Genomic DNA, 19,682 nt, shown 5'->3' on the forward strand with positions numbered 1-19,682 from the left:
AGTCTCCTGGGGGAGCCCCCAGTGTGCAGAGTCTCCCAGGTGTCTGCCAGGTCCTGGCCTGCTCCAGGGAGGGGTGCTCCTGGCACAGCCTCCTCAGTGCAGAAGACTGAGCCTGAACGGCCACTGAGAGCTGTGGCCCTGTTCCAGGAGGAGTCGGCCCAGCCTGGAGAGCGCCAGGCCCCTCCTTCAGGACCCACAGCACCCAGACAGCATGGAGCATCCAGGGGCTGGAGAAGGGAGAGAGTCAAAGGCCCCAGGTTTCTGTGGCGCACGTTCTCTGTGTTGGTGCTCTCAGGGTTCCTCTGTGTTCATCCTGTTGGGTTCCAAACTGGAGTCTAGAGAAGGTCAAGGTGGACAGGAGCGCAGGCCCATGGCCAGCCTGTGTCTCCTCCCCTCCCAGCCACAGCGGTCAGGGCCAGGGTCTGGGCAGGAGTCACATGAGGTCTAGCCTCCAGAATGCTGCTCCTGACAGTCCCTCTTGAATCTGACCACATGATGCTTGCAGCAGGGCCCAGCTCCAGGTGGGGTAGGGTCATCGTGAGGTTCAGCGGGGATCTGATGTTTGCAATTACTCTGCCTTCTTCTGAGAAGTGCAATTTCCAAACGTTTGAGAATTACAGGAACGCATATGACCACCAACAGGTAATCAGTATCACTTTGTTCCCCTTAGTCTGGTCCCCAAGGGGAAGAAAAGCAAATGACCATATTCCTGCACCTGAACTGTATGGCTGCAGCCCAGCTGGGCTGGGTGGGGAGCCGTGCAGCCTCTGCAGCCTGGAGAGCCCAAATAAGGTGATTTCTATGGGACACTTAGCCCCTAAAGCAGAAGTGGTTTTCCTGCCTGGACCATGGGGGAGCGAGGTGTCCTCTGGTCCTTGCCACCTCCCCTGAGTCCCTCAGCCCAGGTACACCTGGTGGTTGCGCCTCCTTTCCCCTGTGGCCACCGTCCTCCTTCAGCATCTGTGGTTTGGACCTCTGTCCTTTCTGTGCTCATCCAGAGGCCTTGGTGCAGGTGACAGTGTCCTGGTCCTCGTCCCCAGCCCCTCCAGTGGCTTTGCTCAGGGCAGCAGCCCCTGAAGCAGGAGACTGTGAGCATTGGCAGTGCCGGCAGCTGTGGCTGATTGCTAGAGGAAAAGACGAGCAAGATGTCAGCCCTTGGGAAACACAGACTCAAGGGATTGTGCTGTTAGAGTGCATGATGTGCACCCCATTCTCAGTGCTGGGCAGGCTTTCCAATTAATATGGCCTCAGTGCTCTGATGGCGGTAGGTTGTGAGCCCCATTTTCAAGTGGGGTCCCCTTTCTTCCCCCATTTGGATCTGTTTTCCCCATATGTGCTATTTTTGTTGTTGTTGTTTTTAATTTTGAAGTTCTGGGGAGTGAAGCCAGGTCCTCACATATTCTAGGGAAGCCCTCTACCACTGAGCTATGCCCCCAGCCTTTTTTAAAAAAAAATTTTTAATATTTTTTTATTTTATCTATCTTTATGTGGTGCTGAGGATGGAACCCAGTGCCTCACAGGTACAAGGCAAGCACTCTACCACTGAGCCACAACCCCAACCCTAAAAATTTATTTTGAGACAGGGTCTCACTAAGTTCCCCAGGCTGGACTTGAACTTGTCATCCTCCTGCCTCAGGCTCCTGAATAGCTGGGGTTGCAGGCATGTGGGACCTCACACCTGGCCCTGTGTTTGTTCCTGGGGGCCTGGTCCTTCTCTGAGGGAATTCTAGACTGGTTCTCACACTGCCCTCCTCAGCCTCATTGCCTGGCTCCCAGGGGCTCCTTCTGTTGGGGCTGTGGTGCCCACAGGGAGCTCACTGTCCCTGTGGGTCCCTCCTCCTGGAAATGCTGCCTGAGGCCCTGCCTGCCACTCAATGTTTCTTGCCGCAAAGGGGAGGGAGGGTGTGGACACCAGTTTGTGCCTGTGCACCTTCTGTCTGTCTGCTTGCATCTCTGTGTAGTGCGCTCTCAAGGCTGAACCTGAGCTCAGGACCAGGCGTCCCTCCCCTCCAGACCATGGTTCCCGTGGCCTCTGTGCAGCTGGAAGGAATCTGGTAAAACCCAAGGCAAGGTTTAGACCATGAGCTCTGACGTCAGCCATATGTAGATGCTACCCTCATTCTCTGGAGACAGAGGGCCTGTCTCCTCCTGAATCCTCAAGTCCAGGATCTGCCCTGATCCTGAGAGCGACTGTATCGCCTCCTCCCCATCCTCAGCCTGTCCCCAGCTGCTCTGTAGGAGGCAGGTTACACAGAGGATGTCCATCCCCGGGACATGACCTGACCTGGTAGGGGGTCTCATGCCTGACCCCACCATGGGGCATCCCTTCTTACCAGACAGAAGGTGACTTTCTTATCCATAGAAGCTCCTCTACCAGCAGCCACGTTTGTCCTTCTCTAGGACCCAGGCTGGCTCACACTTTGTCCTTGGATGGCCTGACCCTGCTGACCACTGGCCATCTTCCTGACTTTTAGTATTCCACCAACTGACCTCCCCTCCGACTCAATGACCTGGACAAGTCAGTTTAGTCTTGAGTGTCCCAACATGGCCAATATCTTCTGAGTCGTTGAAATACTGGACCATCTGATGGGATCTTTGTCAGTTTAACTGATTCTACTTCAAGGGACCACTCGCTGGATGATTCTGATTGGCTGAATTTTGTGGCCCGCCCGACCATCTGAGTCGTCCACCAGCTGGTCACCAGCTGCCAATCAAAGAGAGAAACCTGTGAAGCCTGGATGAAAAAGAAGAGAGGAAAGGAGAAAAGAAGTAGGGTTGAAGGAAGATTGGGTGGTAGTTGCCCAGAAGTCTTGACCACAGGCTGCTTGAGTTTTTCTTTTCTTTTTTTTTTTCTTCTTCTTTTAAAAACCAGCTATATTGAGATATGATTGACATACCATAAAATTCACTCATTTAAAATGTACACTGGAGCTGATTGCAGTGGTGCATACCTATAATCTGAGCTATTCAGGAGCAGAGGAAGGAGGGTCAAGGTCAGCTTAGGCAACTCAGTGAGACCCTGCCTTGAAATTTAAAAAATTTAAAGTAAAAGACTAAGGATGTAGCTCAGTTGTATAGCACTCTTGTGTTCAGTTCCCAGTACTGAAAGAAAACGTGCGCTGGTTGTTAGTATAATCACAGCATTGATTGTGCAATTTTCATCACAATCTAATTTTAGACCATTTTCATCACCCCAAGGGAAAACTCTGTACCCATTAGCAACCACTTTCCATTTACCACAACCCGTTTACCACAACATAATGGCTAATCGATTTTGTACCTATAGATTTGCTAATTTTGATAATATTTATTATTATGGTTTGGATCTGGAGGATTCCCACAGCAGCAAAATACAGTGGTGGGGCTTTTAGGAAATGATTGAGTTATGAGGGCTTTAACCTTTTTAGTGGATTAATCCTTGTTAGTGGATTAATTCACTGATTTTCATAATTTGAATGGACCATTGGGAGGTGATGAAGGCTGTGGGAAGTAGGACCTAGTTGAAGGGCGATAGGTACTTGGGAACGTCCCTTGGGGACTATACTTTGACTCTTGCCCATTGAGCTCACTATCTCCACTCTGATCCCCATAAGGTGAATATCTCCCTTCTGCCATATGCTTCCCACATTGGTAGTCTGCCTTACCACAGGCCCATAGTGATGGGACCAAGCAGCCATGGACTGAAACCTCTGAAACCATAATCCCAAATAAATCTTTCCTCCTTTAAGTTGTTTTTCTCAGGTATTTGTCACAGCCACAAAAAGCTAACTAACACACACTTATAAATGGAATCATACAACAGGTTTGTGCCTAGCTTTTTCAGTTAATAGGTTTTCAAAACGTGTTCTTGTTGCATCATGTATAAGAATTTCATTTCTTTATTTCTATAAAATATTCCATGGTATACATAACCACAATTTATCCATTCATCAGTTGATGGGGAGTTGGAATCTTTCCACTTTTTCTTATGAAAAAGGTGCTATGAACATTTGGGTAGTTTGGTGTAGACATGTTTTTCATTTCTCTTGAGTAGATATCTAGGTCACGGTGTGTATTTCTGGGTCAGAGTGGAATTCTATGTTTAACATTTTGAGAAAATGCCAAAGTGTTTTCCAAAGTGCCTACACCATTTTACATTCCCATTGGCAATATATAAGGATTCCATTTTTCCTCTATTTTTATTAATATTTGTTATTTTCTTTTTTAAAAATTTGTAATTTGTTTTAAGTAGTTATACATGACAGTAGAATGCATTTATGCACTTTGATATATCATGTATAAATGGGGTATAATTTATTTTTTTATTTTTTGGGGGTATAATTTCTCATTTTTCTGATTTGTATATGTTGTAGAATCACATTGGTTCTGCAGTCATAAATGTACATAAGGTAATAATGTCTGCTTCATCATACTATCCTTTCTATTCCCAAATCCCCACCCCTCCCTTCACTCCCCTCTGCCTAATCTAAGTAACTCTATTCTTCCTTAGCGCCACATCCCCCACTTATTGTGAATTAGCATCTGCATATCAGAGAAAACATTTGGTCTTAATCATTTGTTATTTTCTATTTTTTATTACAGTCAATCTCTTGGGTTAAAAAAAAAAGTGGTATCTTGTGATTTTGATTTACCTTTCCCTAATGAATAATGGTGTTGAGCATATTGTCATGTGTTCCTTGGCCTATATATCATCTTTAGAGAAATGTCCATGCAAATCCTTGCTTATTTTTTCCAATAATTTGGTTTTTGTTTGTTTTTGCTGTTGTTGGGTTCCAAAAGTTGGTGTTTTACTTTTTCTTTCTTGTTTTCATATTTGTTCTTTGGTACTTGGAATTATACATGCTAGACAAGAGCTCTATCAGTGAGTCCCCAGAAGAGTGATTTTTTTTTAATGTACTCTAGATATAAGTCTCTTATCATATATATAATTTTCAAATATTTTTCTCCATCCTGTAGGGTATCTTTTTACTTTGTTCGTGGTGTCGTTTGAAGTCAAAAGCTTTTAATTTTGATGAAGTCCAATATATTTTTACTTTTTTTCTTTTTTTTTTTGTAGCTGGACACAATACCTTTGCTTTATTTATTTATTTTTATGTGGTGCTGAGGATAGAACCTAGTGCCTCACACATGCTAGGCAAGTGTTCTACCACTGAGCCACAACACCAGTCCCTCGTTTTTACTTTTGGTATCTGATCTAAGAAATCATTGCCTAATACAAAATTCCAAAAATTTACTCCTATGTTTTCCTCAAAGAGTTTTAGAGTTTAGTTCCTACATTTAAGTCTTGATTTTTTTATTTTTTATTTTTTTTTAGTATTGGTGATTAAACCTAGGGCCTCAAGCATGCCAGGCAAGCTCTCTACCACGGAGCCAAATCTCAGCCCTTTGGTTCATTTTGAATTAGTTTTTGTATAATGATGTAGGATGGGGGGGTCCAACATTATTATTTTGTCTATGGCTACCCAGCACCATTTGTTGAAAAGACTATCCTTCCCCCATTGAGTTGTTTTGGCACCTTTCTTGGAAAGTGATTCTAGTGGTCAAAGTATAATTTTATCTAACAATATAAGGCTTATTTCTGTGCTTTTAAGTCTGCTTCGCTGATCAGTACAGCTATCCTAATGCCAGTGTTGCACTGTTTTGATTAGTGCTGGTTTATTAAGTTTTGAAATCAAGAAGGGTGAGTCCTCTACATCTTGCCTTTTCCCAAGATTGTTTGAACTATTTTGGATCCCTCAAATTTCCATGCGAATTTCAGGATCAGCTTATCAGTTTCTGTGAAGAAGTCAGCTGGAGATTTGATAGGTATTATATTGAACCCATAACTCAACTGGGGAGATGAAGTAGTCAAGATTCTCTAGAGAAGCGGGATCAATAAGATGTACATATATAGAGATGTTTATCATAAGGAATTGGCTTGCATGAATATGGAACAAGCAAGTCCAAAGTCTGCAGCATGAGCTGCCACGTTCAAGACCTAAGAAAGTTGACCTTCCAAAAAATCCAGTCTGAAAGTCTGCTAATGGAGATCCAAGAGGTCGTATGTTGCAGTTATAGCCAGAAAATGAGCATGCTGGAGAGCTAGAACTGAGAGTGCAGATGAAGTCTGAAGACAGTCTGCCACAGAACTCCCTTTTCTCAGGGAGTTTATTCTACTCAGGCCTTCAGCTGATTAGAAGAGGACCACCCAGTCATTCCCAATTATGGAGGGCAATCTTCTTTACTCAAAGTTCATTGATTTACATATTAATCTCACCTAAAAATATCCTCTAAGTTGCACAAAATTAGCCATCACATGAATATGGGCATATTTACACTATTAGGGCTTCTGATCCGTGAACATGGAATGTTTTCCCATTTATTTAGAATTTCTTTAATTTATTTCAACACTTTTTAATATTCAGAGCATAAGTTTGATACTGATTTTTTAAAAAATTATTCCTACATATATTATTCTCTGTGATTCTGTTAGAAACAATTGTTTTCCTTAGTTTTAACTTTGGTCTTTCATTGCTAATGCTCAGAAATACAATTCATTTTTGTATATCGATTTTATATCCTACAACCTTACTGAAATCTTGTTTTTGGTAGATTTTTTTTTCATTTTTATAAAGGTAGTCTTATTTCTTTCTTTCTAATCTGAATTCTTCTTGTTCCTTTTTCTTGCCTAATTTCCTGGCTAGACCTTCCAATACAGTATTGAATAGACATGGTTTATTGCAAACATTCTTCTCTTGTTCCCATTCTTCAGGGGAAGATGTTCAGTATTTCACAATTAAATATGATGTTAGTTGTGGGCTTTTCACAAATGCCCTTTACCAGGAAGGGAAATGTCCCTTTTGATCCAAATGTGTTGGCTACTGTTATGATGAAGGTGTCCTTTATCTTATTAAGTGATTTTTCTGTGTCTGTTGAGAAAATCATGTGCTTTTATCTTTTTCCTATTGATGTGGTGTGTTAGATTAATTAATTTTTCACATCTTGATGCATCTTGAACTCCTGGGATAAACCCCACATGGCTTTGGTGTCTGAACATTTTCATATGCTGCTAGATTTAATTCACTATCATTTTGTTGAGGATTTAGTATCTACGTTCTTAAAACATACTGATCTTTGTTTTCCTCAATATGTCTTTGTCTTTGTATACAAGATTCAGACCACTTCCTGGGACTAGAAGATCCATCTTGGTCTCCTCTGAAAGACCCTGTAGTCTTCAGAGTCAGAGCCCAGAGTGATCTCTGGGAGCTATTTTAATGTAGACAATTTCCATAGAGACCCCCAAGTCCTTGTGGCCTGCTGCCTATGGTCATTAGTGTGCCAGGAGGGGCAGGTGCCAGGTGATCCAGTAACAAGCAGAACCTTTGAAATCAGTTGCCTTCTCAAAACTCTCCAAAAGGTGGATGAATGGAAGCCTCCACATGAGAAGCTTCCCTCCTGGAACTTGCATTGTAAGAGGGAGGGGAAACAACTACAAATAATATGTAAAGAGTGATAGTGGATGGTAGAAAATTGCTATGACTAAAAACAATAATTTTGGTGGAGGAGGAAGGTGTGGCTTATTCTTGAATACAGCCCGACAATAACCTGTTGTTTAGTGAAAACTAAATATCATGCAAATATCATGTTAATATCATGCAAAAATCCAAAATATTTGCGAGGAAGTAGCATTAGTAGGAACTCATTTTTCACTGAGTGTGCAAATTGATGAAGACCACTTTAGAAAACTGTTTGGCCTTATCCAAGGAAGGAGAACATACAATTCCATGACCAAGTAATACTTTGCATGTGTGTCCTTGAAAATGGGCAAATCTTGATTAAGGCAGCAAAAACATTCCATATGTATGTTAACAGAAGAATGGTGAAATAAAATATGGTAGAACTACTGTAGTAGAATACTTCATAGCAGTAAAGATATGCAAACCGGGGGCTGGGGTTGTGGCTCAGTGGTAGAGTGCTTGCCTGGGTTCAATCCTTGGCACCCTATATAAATAAATAAATAAATAATCCATTTAGAACTGAAAAATATTTTTTTAAATGCAAACAATGACTCCATGCTTCAATGACAAGAAAGTCGATAACAAGGGGTGGAGGTCCAGAAGGGCAATACACATAATAAGATGTGCAGAACCATCCAATGTGTGATTTGCAAACACAAACAACTGTAAACACACTACAAAGAAAGGTAATTGATATAGAAAGGTAAAATTCCAGATAGTGGTTGCCAGGGATGTGACTGGTTGAGGGTCTAGGGGGATCTGCAGAAATAATCATGGGGTTCTGTTTCTGGAGCTGAGCAGTAGCTACCCGGGATGGATTCTGCCTTACATATACAATTTATATGTTCTTTCATATTAGCTGCTGCATTGCATTTTTTAAGATGGAGAAAAATCCCCTGCAAAAAAAAAAAATCTTGGCTTTCTAATGATAATTCATGAGAACCTGGATCACAGTGCTCCATCTTCCTCCAAATGAACTTCCTGCTAAAAGAATGATTTGGGGAAAAAATGATTTGGGAATGGGCTGGGGCTGTAGCTCAGCGGCAGAGCACTTGCCTAGTATGTGTGAGGCACTGGGTTTGATCTCAGCACCACATAAAATAAATTAAAAAAAAAATAAAGGTATGCTGTCCATCTACAAATACAAAAAAACTTTTTAAATGAATAGGAAAATGATTACCTCATTCAGAGATAATTTAGCAAGAAAGGATGAGCTATAGACACTTTTTTAAAAAATATTACCATAAAAAACATGAGAAAGAAAGAAAAGTGCAAAGCAAGGCTTACTGGGAACCTACCAGAAAAGCATTGCCTTAGATCAGGAGCCACTGTGACCCATATTGTTGCAACAAATTATAGTGTGAAGATTCTGAGATCTACCTGCTCACAGAACAGAAGGGAAGACAGCAGGACAGCTTGAAGTGGAGCTGGCAGAGCTGGGGACAGAATGGTGGTGTGTTGTGTTTGTGTGTATGTGTGGGGGCGGGTGATAACAGGACACCAGCTCAAAGAGGAAAAGATTATTTTCTAGCAAGGCAGATAATGAGGATAGGCCAGGGGAGGGGGTTGCTGGATTTTTTTTTTTTTTTTTTTTTTAGTTGTTGATGGCCTTTATTCATTCATTTATATGCAGTGCTGAGAATCAAACCCAATGCCTCTCACATGCTAGGCAAGTGCCACTGAGCCACCATCCCAGCCCGTGCTGTTTCTTAAAATAAGACCTCTTTGTAGTTATTCTATCCAAGTTATTGAGTATGATAAGAAATAACCCAGTGACTGGGAGGAGGCTCCAACCTCTGCTTGGTGTTGGTTTTCTAGGAAAGCCCCACAGAGGTCTTCAGTAGACAGGGCTGAGTGTGTCTTTCTAGGACCAGTTCTAGTGCTAGCTGCCAAGGACACCAGAACGTCTGACTCCTTCCATTGTCCCCAGCTTAAGCTGCTTAGACCACAATGTCCTGTGCTCCCTGTTGCTGGAATTCTGAAGCCCAGGCTCACCTTTCCTTATCTAAGTCCCCAGACTGGCCACTTGCCTGGGGGTTCCATTTTTCTGTTTCTTCTCATTACATTTGTTCTTCCTTACTCTCCTATTTCCTTTAAGAGAGTTATACTGTAATGTAACTATATTATATACTATACTAGTGTTATACTATATTATATACTTTAATAGTGTTATACTCTATTATATACTATAATGGTATTATACTGTGTTATGCTATAATATAACTATATTATATACTATAATAGTGTTTATACTGAGTCTGAGTTTTGTTTTTCTTGTGCAAACATGGGCCACGTATTGACTCACACTGTACAGATGGGAGCTGACTGTGGTTAGACAGAAGTAGGAACTGGAAGAAGGGTCCCTTGGAGACTAGGATGTGGGCAAAGGAAGGCTAAGAGGCAATTCTCTGAATCAAGTTACTGGGGGAGGGGCAGAGGTCATGCAGATGGCAGAGGAGCTGGGGATTGGTCCTATGGACTCAGAGGAAATTAAAGACGAGTTGCCCAGTAGCCAGACCACAAATCAACAACAGAAAGAACAAAAAATCTCCAAAGCACTTGGAAACTAAGCAGCACATGCTAAGTAAACTATAGGTCAAAGAGGAAGTCTCAAGGCAAATTTTAAAAATGAAATTAAATGAATGAAAATGAAAACAGAACATGTCAAAATCTGTGGAACATAGTTAAAGCAGTTGCCAGAGGAAAATTTATAGCACTAAATGCATACATCAGCAAAGAGGGAAAGTCTCAAATTGATAACCCAACTCTCCCTTGAGAATCTAGAAAAAGAAGAACAAAATAAACCTAAAGCTTATTATAATACAGAGGAGAAATCAATGAAATTAAAATCAAAAAACAATGTATATATCAATGGAGAATTTACTGTTTGATAAGATCTAGCAATATTGACAAAACAAATAATCACATATATCTCTCAGATTATAGATTTTAGACATTATAATGTCGATGCTGGAGTGAAACAGAGGATAACATGATGAGCCCTGCAGGCATCCAAAGGCACAATTCCACTTACCTAAGTTTGATAATGTAGCTGAAATGGACGGATTCCTTTAAAACCAAAAACTATCACAACTCACACAGTTGAACTAGATAATTTGAAAAGCCACCTAAAACTATTAGGAAACTGAATTTATAATTAATTTTCTGAAAAAGAACTCGCTAACCCAGATTTCACTGGAGAATTTTATCAAACATTCAAAAGAGAGCTAAGTCCAATTTTACAAACTCTCTTAAAGGAAATAAGAGCAAGGAAACTTCCCAAGTCATTCTAGGAAGCCAGCCTAACCCTCACACCCAAACCAGATAAAAATGGTAAAAAGAAGTAGGGAGGGGCAGGGATCAAAGGAGGGGAGGAAGGAAGGGAGGAAGGGAAAGGAAACTGGAGATCAACATTCATCATGAATATAGATGCAAGAAATTTATAACCGAATGTTGACAAACAGAATCATACAATTTATAAAAAGAATTATATACCATGAACAAATAGGGCTAGTTCTGGGAATGTAAGACTGGTTCAATATTTGAAAATCAATCAATAATTTAATGTAATCCAACCTATTAGTGATCTAAATAAGAAAAATGAGCATGTTGAGCAGCGCAGAAAAACCATTTGACAAAATTCTGTACAAAAATTTATGATAAAAAATATCTTTTATGAAAATAGAATTAAAGGAGACATTCCTCAAATTGATAAAAAATGTCTATAAAGCTGGATGTGGTAGCACATGCCTGTAATTCCAGCGGCTTGGGAGGCTGAGAGAGGAGGATCACAAGTTCAAAGCCAGCCTCAGCAATTTAGCAAGTCCCTAAGCAACTTAGCAAGACCTTGTCTCAAAAACAAATAAAAACTTCAAAATGGATTATGAACATCAATGTAAATTGTAGAGTTATAAAACTTCTAAGGAAAAAAATTGAAATCTCTAAGGTCTAGGCTTCAGCAAGAATTGTTACATTTAAAAAAAAAATTTTTAAATACTTTTTGTTGTTGTAGATGGACAGAATGCCTTTATTTTATTTGTTTATTTTTATGTGGTGCTGAGGATTGAACCCGGTGCCTCACGCATGCTAGGCAAGCACTCTGCCACTGAGCTACAGCGCCAGCCCAAGAGTTGTTAATTTTTTTCCAAAATTTTGATCTGTAAAAGGAAAAAAAAATAATCTGGACTTTACCAGAACTAAAGACATTCCATTTGCAAAAGATCCTTCTAAGAAAACAAGTCTCTTCGATTAAGAGAAAATATTTTCAAACTAGATATCTGACCAAAGATATACAGACTGTATAAAGAAAATTCATTACGGACACTGTGGTGCAAACCTGTAATCCCAGCAATTTAAGAAACTGAGGCAGGAGGATTGCAATTCTGGCCAGCCTCAGCAATTTAGTGAGATATTTCTGTCTCAAAAAAAAAAGGTTGGGGGTGTAGCTCAGTGATAGAGCGACCCTAGATTCAATCCTCACTACTGAAACAATAATAACAACAACACCTACAACTATTAAAGTGAAAAAGAAAAAAATGGGCAAAAGACAGACATTTCACTAAAGAGAATATAGAGATGGCAAAATTAACATGCGAAAAGATGTTTGACACCGTGAGCCACTAGGGAAATGCACATGGAGCTCATTATGACAGATTGCTATATACCTACCAGCACAGATGAAGGAAAAAAAAATAGTGACAAAACCAGGTGGTGGCAAGGAGGAGGAGCAACTGGATCGCTCATACTTTGCCGGTGTAAATACTAGCCACTCTGTAAAATTGTTTCTTTTAAAAATTAAACATGAAACTACCATAAGACCTAGTAATTATGATCCTGGAAATTTACCAAAGAAAAATGAGAATTTATGTTCATGCAAAAACTTATACAAAAATGTCTATAGCAGCTTTATTCATAAGCACACAAACAGGTCACAAGCCAGTTGTCCCTCAGGGTGAGAGTGTCCAGAGTGGGCTGAGGCAGATGCTGCAGAAGCTCACATGTGGACTGTGTGGAGCTTTCCAGAGAAAGCGCATGACTGGGGCAGACATAGGGTGTGTGTTGAGGGATGGGGAGAGAATAGTGAAGGCGCACTAGCAGATCCAAAGAGTTAATCTAGAGTTGGGTACATTGTGAACTGAATCTTTAAAGTCACAGGTTTCCCAAATCTGTGAATACTGCTGCAATAGGGCAGCCTCCTTGGCGGTGAAGGGGCATGTGCTTTTCTTCTTTAGCAGGATGTGACTTGCTACCTACATATAGAACGACGTTGTGTGGACCCGTTGTGTTGTTGCTTTTGTGTGTGGGGTTATGGGCGCCTATGCAGGATGTATAAGTACATATAATATATAAGCCAAAAGGATTGGACTAACCAAGTCAGCCAAGGGACTCTGGTATATAGGATGCATGTTCCTCCAAAGTACCATAAGATGGCAGCACATGGGCACAGCATTTAAAACTTTCTTCCACTGAGAAAATGTTGAAACCGAACTTTCCGCTGGTAATTCCTCTGCCATCCTGGGAAACTCTACACTCCAAGGCTTACAGGGCATGATGATAATGTGTTGTAAGCACGTGCAGAATTTGTTGAGGTAAATACAAAGATTTCAAAGATGACAAAAGATCAAGTAGTTAAAATCCTTCCGAGTGCTCAGTAAAATTTGCTCCTGAAGACGGAAGTGAATGATACTTGATAAAAGAATCTGTAATTGCTAAATTAATAATCTGTTAATTAAGAATTTAACCCTATGTCAGGCATATATATAATCGAGTCCTTACATACATTATTAAACTTTACTGTTTTCATCTGGAATACTGATGATTATCCTCATTTTACAGACGGGGAAAAGGTGGACTAGAGCTGTTAGGAATTTCGGTAATGGAATACAGATGGTGAAGACTGAGGTGTAAAGCGGTTTAACCCCGTTTGCCTGATCCACAACAATCCTCCAGTACACCGTATCTCCGCTAGGTGGTGCTCGTGTCTAACCTGTGATTGTTGGTGATCCTTGAAGTCTGTCCAACACTATTAAACCGGAAAGGGTCTTTCTCTTCACCAAAAATATTTTGCAACTAATTATTTGTATGTTCATTCCCACCACCAATTGAGAATATCCCTTAGCTTGGAATTAGTGATAACAGTAATTAGAAATTTATTATCAAGAAAAAGTTTTATCTCTTGTACACTGTTGGTGGGATTGTTAATTAGTTCATCACTATGGAAATCAGTATGGAGGTTCCTCAAAAAGATTAGATATGAAATCACCATATTGACCCAGCTATACCACTCCACAGCATTTATCCTAAAGAATTAAAGTCACCAATGGATAAAGAAAATGTGGTGTATATATACACAATGGAATATTAATCAGCTATAAAGAATGAAATTATGGCATTTGCTGGTAAATGGATGGAACTGGATACTATCATGCTAAGCGAAATAAGCCAATCCTCAAAAAACCAAAGGCCAAATATTCTCTCTGATATGCATATGCTAACACACAATAAGAGGGGAGGGAAGAACAGAAGTTCATTAGATTAGACAAAGAAGAATGAAGGAAAGAGAAGGGGGTGGGAATAGGAAAGACAGTAGAATGAATCAGACATAACTTTCCTATGTTCATATATGAACATACGACCAATGTAACTCCACAAGAATGGGAGGTTATACTCCATGTATGTATGATATGTCAAAATACACTCTACTATTATGTGTATCTAAAAAGAATTTTAAAAAATTATAAAGATTTAAGAAGAAAATCATCATACTGAAGAAATACATGCTCCCCATGTTTATAGCAGCACAATTCACAACAGCCAAATTATAATACACCAATAAAATATACGGAAAAAAAGTTCATAAGATTCTTTACAAGAGTACTTCATTTTTTGTTTCCCACTTTAATTGTACAACTAAAATTACAAGACACCCAAAATGCCATGAATTAACAACTCCTGGAAGTGATAGATCCCAAGTAAGCATAAACAGCTATCTTCAAATGGTAGTTTCCTGCCATACATTTGGTTTGGTGTTGAGCAGAGGGAAAGTAAGATGGCTAGATACCAATAGTTACATTTTTAAAAATTAACTTTGCAAAGCTGACTTTTTCCAATTCCCATTTCTATCTGGGAGTATAGAGGTATCAAGATGCCAAATACTCCATAGTACTTAAGTGATAGAATACTGAAAAGAATGTAAAGATAGGCAGGCAGGTAGGAGGGAGACAGGAAAAGTCTATTGGACATACATCTATTTCATCTACATACAGAAAACCCATGGGGATCCTGCCTACTCACTGCCATCCCAGCTCAGCAGTTCATGTTCATACCTCCACCCCCCAACCCAGGCAACAACTTGGTGGAAGAAGGGAAACAAGATCAATTTAGGATAAAGTAAATAGGGAATCAGAACCCTCCCCGTCTTTTTTTTTTTTTAACTGAAAATGCCAAATCCTATCAAAGTGAATTTAGCATGTGAATTTTCACTAAAGACATTTTGACTTGCACATTTATGATATATGTGATTTCCATATGTGATATGAAGTTATTTAAGGTGGGCATTATCTCTTTTTTACCAATCCAGAAACTTGTAGCTTTCCTAAGTGATATATCCAGGGAAACAATGAATTTAGAAAATTAGACTTTCAAGCATAATAAAATATCATCTAGCTGGGTGTGGTAGTTCATACCTATAATCTCAGCTACTGTGGAGGCTGAGGCAGGAGGATCAAAAGTTCAAAGCCAGCCTCAACAACTTAAGGAGACCCTGTCTCAAAAAGGTGTGGTGGGGGCTGGGGATGCAGCTCAGTTGGCAGAGTGCTTGCCTTACATGCACAGGACCCTGGGTTCAATCCCCAGCACCAAATAAATAAAGTCAACATATTATTTAAAAAAAAAAAAAAAGTGTGGTGGGCTGAGGATGTAGGTCAGGGGTAAAGCACCCCTAAGTGGAATCTCTATTGATGAGATAAAAGTTGTGTGACTAGGGGGACTATCAGGTTTCAGACCAGCCCTGCAGATCCTCTAAGGTGAGTTCAGCCATGTGAGACCCATCAGACTGCTGCTTGCTTTCCCCCAGCTCTGTTCAGCTGTGTGGGTGCAGACCATGGCTTGGAGGTGAGATGGAAATAGAATGTGGTGAAGCAAGACAAAGGCCTTGAGGGCACATACAAGGAAGTAATTCCAATAACTGGCTGGGTAATTAAAGCTGGAAGAGGCAGAAAGTGAGAGTCTGAGAGGAGGTAGCAGGCCACTGTTAAAGGGGATGGGACCAATGCATTGGTGGTCTGGCTGTGGGGAGGGTGCCAGAGGGAGTGAGCTGTGATAGAGAGCAAGATGCACAAGATTTCTGTTAGGGAAAGCTGTCAGTATTTGTCAGGACAGGTCTGGGAAATGACCATTGGAATGAATGGCTGAGAAGACAAGATCTTTGGCCGAGAACCGAGATGCCAGGATATTGGAAATGTTATTTACAAAGATATTGACATCACCAAACAGAGAGTGTTAGAGAAAGTGACAGTGAGGCAGGAAGTGAACCTTCAAGGAAGAAAGTCCTCTGCAGGCTTTGGTAGATGACTGTCACCAGGAAGGTGGTGGGAGAAATGGGGTATCATAGCAGCAGGGAGAATGTTCCAGGAAAGGAGCAATGAATGGTGAGGAAGACAGCCACCTTTAGGCCCATGGATATGCAAACAGGGCATGAAAGAAGACATCAGCATTCTGAGAGAACGAGAAGGGAAAAAGAGGTTGCAGTCAGAGCTGTGAAGTCAGCCACATCCACTACTGAACAATGGAAAGGTGACTTGTGTGACCGAGGAACTGAACTTTCAATAGAACTTAATTCAAATTCAGTTAAAAACTGAATCAGAGTAAAATATTGTATTAGTCAGCTTTCAGTTACTGTATCACAGATCTGAAGTAATCGACTTATAAGGAAGAAAGGTTTATTTTGGCTGTTTCAGAGATTTCCGTTCATGTTGTTTGGCCCCATTGCTTTTGGGCCTGTGGTGAGGCAGCATATCATAGCAGGGAGTATGTGGTGGAGCTAGCTGCTCACCTCCTGGCAGTCAGGAAGCAAAGAAAGGAAGAGAGGACCAGACAGGGTCCCACCATTCTCTTCAAGGCTACCTCCCCAGTGACCCCAAGAACTCCTACTAGACCTCTTCAAGGTTCCAATCCCTTCCAATAGCACCAAGCAGAGAACCACACCTTTAACACATGGGCCTTTGGGGAACATTCCAGATCCATACTATAACAAATGTTTTTCTCTTAAACATAGGTTTATTGATTTGGTAGGATTTCATTTCATTGTAACTGTTGGAAATCCAAACTGAGATGTGCTCTACCTATAAAATGCATTGCTGATTTCAAAGAGTTAGTGTGGGGGATATAAAATAGCTAATATTTTTATAGTTTTTGTGTGTTGAAATATATTGGGTTACATAAAATGTTATTAAAATTAATTTCACCTTTCAACTTTTTTTTCTTATTTACTACTAGAAGATTTGGAATGAGGCCTATATGGCTCTCACTACCATTCTCTTGTTCAGTGCTAGCCTAGAGAAAGATGAAGGGACCATGGAGGGGAAAGGTCGAGATTGCTTCTCAGCCTTTTGGCTAAGATCAAATGTTGTTTCTGTTCTTATCAGCTTAGTATCTGATATGTCCGCTACCCAAGGACAATACATTAAATGGATTTTTGGAAATAGGAGATGGAATAGCCTGCTCTGTATACTCCATGCATCAAACAGATTACAGTATCTCCAGGAATGATGCACCAAAAAAGAAAAGGTAGAAGACATATGGCATTTCACTGACAAATGACCAAGCAGCCCAGAGGAAGGCTCTAGGGATGGTCAGGAATGGAAGAAGGGGTCAGAGAGTTAGATGCACAGTCCTATGGGACAAGTGCCTCAAGATTGAGGGACCACCAGGGAGTCTTGGGAGTCTCGTGGTGCCTGGAATGAATAAGCAAAGGCAACAGTCAGTCATAAAGAGGTAAGTCCTGATTTTCTCAAAACAGACATGGTATTGAGGCCATGAATTTTTTCAGGTAGGTAGGAGGCCCAGTGCTAGTTGGGAATCCCAATTCACTCTGTCAAAAGGGGCAGGGAGAAGAACTCGACAGGATTTACTAATGGACTGGAAGTGGGGTCTGAAAGTAAAAAGAGGAGTCAAGGGTGACTCTAAGCTCTGACCTGAGCAAACTTGAAGGATGGAGTTGCATGTCATCAGATAGGGGAGACAGCTGGTAAAACGCTGGGGTGCACAGAGGGAGGACATGAGTTCCCATTGGGATTTGTGAAGTTTGAGATTCCTGTTAGACCTCCAACTAGAGATCTTAAAAAGGCAATTGGCAACAGGAGTCTCTGGTTCAAAGGAAAGATGAACCTAGAGACATAGATCTGAGCATCTTCAGCATATAGATGGTATTTAAGACAATGGACTATGAATTCTGAGATCAAATAATTGTATACCAATTAGAGATCAATTCATAGTCACGTTCGTCATTTTGAATAGCCATGGCATAAATAACTCCCAATTCATTTTTAAAGGTGATTTTTTTTGAAAGTGCATATTATCTAATGATATTTGACTTAATGTAATTTTACAATGACCGTATTTACTCCGGACACACACCAGATTATAGGTAGTACAAGAATCCAGAAACTAGACTGACGTTACCACATTTCATCATTCAGAGACACTATAGCTGCTCATCCAGAATTTTCTACCTTCTGCTCACCCTCACCTCATTCCTGTCTCATTACAAACATTTGCCTGCACACTTGGAATCTTGTTACAATGAACAAAATGTTGAGTGAGAGGCTTTTGAACTGAACCACCCACAATACCCAGCTGCGTTAGGTCAACTGGTGAATAGGCAAATCTCCAGTTCATACCCTCAGCATAGTGCTCTCTGCCCAGAAATTAACCAACAGCCTAAATTGCAATGAGAAGGAAAAAGGGGAAATTGCATCAGATGAATCATTCTTCCTTTTTTTCCCCCTAGTTAGCTAAGAAAACACAAATAAACTCCTGATTATCACAGTTCAACCCTGGGTTGCTTCTGCATTCCACTTCCCTCCAGAAACCCCATGCCTCCCTACAGGTGTCCTGCACCCTGCCCTCAGCCAGGCTGTACCCCATTCTTCAGCACCCACTTTCCTTGGACCCATTTGTGCCACTGTACCCTGTAGTGGGCTCCAATCTTGCCAGGAAAATGACTGATTCATTTTCTGAACACTCCCCTGCCAAAACCCCTACTGTGAACAACACAGAAGCTCTCCATCGTCCTCCAGGCTGGCCAGGCTCCAACCCTTCTGTGCCATCTGGACTTCCACTAAGTGCTACACCCTCCACTGTGCTTCTTGGACCAGCGCCAACAGAAATGCCTCCTTCTGTGCCTCCCACCAGACCCCCTCCAGGACCCCCAGGGCCCTTTCCTCCTTCAGGATCATCATGGCCCCCTTCTGGTGATTTTTACCCAGCCTGATCGGTACCAGGCCCTGACCCCATACAACTATATATTATATAAAATATGCCCTTTGCAGATATACCTTATGGTGCACCCAGATTCAGCAGGAGCTGGTCTTTTAGGGCCACAGGGATTCATGTCTTCTGGGCTTTGTGCATCAGAATCGGTAGGACCGTATCCTTTCCCTAATGTACTATATAGCCATCTCCAGGGCCATATCTCACTGTTGCTCCTCAGCAAGCATCAGAGGCAGCAACGCGTTTCATGGGACACGGGGCTACCAGGAGCCTGAGTACCCCCAGCACCTGCAGGATCATATCCCACACCAGAACTCTCTCCTACTCCCAGTAATCCTTTCCAGGTGTCTTGGGGACTTTCTGGTGTTCCATCAACAGCTGGTAGCTCCCCTTCCTGCCATTAAGTTGATAGCGGATGAAAAGATGGCATTTTTCAAACTGCATGCATATATGCATATTAAGGCTTGTATAAAAATTGCTGATTTCACTTTGAATGTTTTTGAAGGCATTTGTGAAAGAAGGTAGATCTTCTACCCAGGCCATTTCCTGTAGTTGCCCCCTCACACTACCCCAGTTCTTTAGAAGGAGCACATCTCTTGATTACTTCCTTATAAGGAAAACTGACACACTCTAGGGATCTGCTATCAGAACATATACCAGTTATGTTTAGAGAACTTTAGCCAAACAGACATGACT

At 41.2% G+C, this 19,682-nt stretch overlaps 1 non-coding gene and 1 pseudogene across 1 annotated transcript; both read left to right on the forward strand.

Annotated features, from left to right (window-relative positions):
* The first annotated feature begins 17,088 nt into the window (after window positions 1-17,088).
* LOC125619280 lies at window positions 17,089-17,274 on the forward strand. The gene has a single exon (XR_007350768.1). It is a non-coding gene; the product is annotated as a U2 spliceosomal RNA (small nuclear RNA).
* A 1,440-nt stretch (window positions 17,275-18,714) lies between these two features.
* Window positions 18,715-19,390, forward strand: LOC125618927 (annotated as a pseudogene).
* The last annotated feature ends 292 nt before the right edge of the window (window positions 19,391-19,682 follow it).

The sequence above is a fragment of the Marmota marmota genome, unplaced genomic scaffold (assembly GCF_001458135.2).
Source record: "Marmota marmota marmota unplaced genomic scaffold, marMar, whole genome shotgun sequence".
Lineage (NCBI taxonomy): Eukaryota > Metazoa > Chordata > Mammalia > Rodentia > Sciuridae > Marmota > Marmota marmota.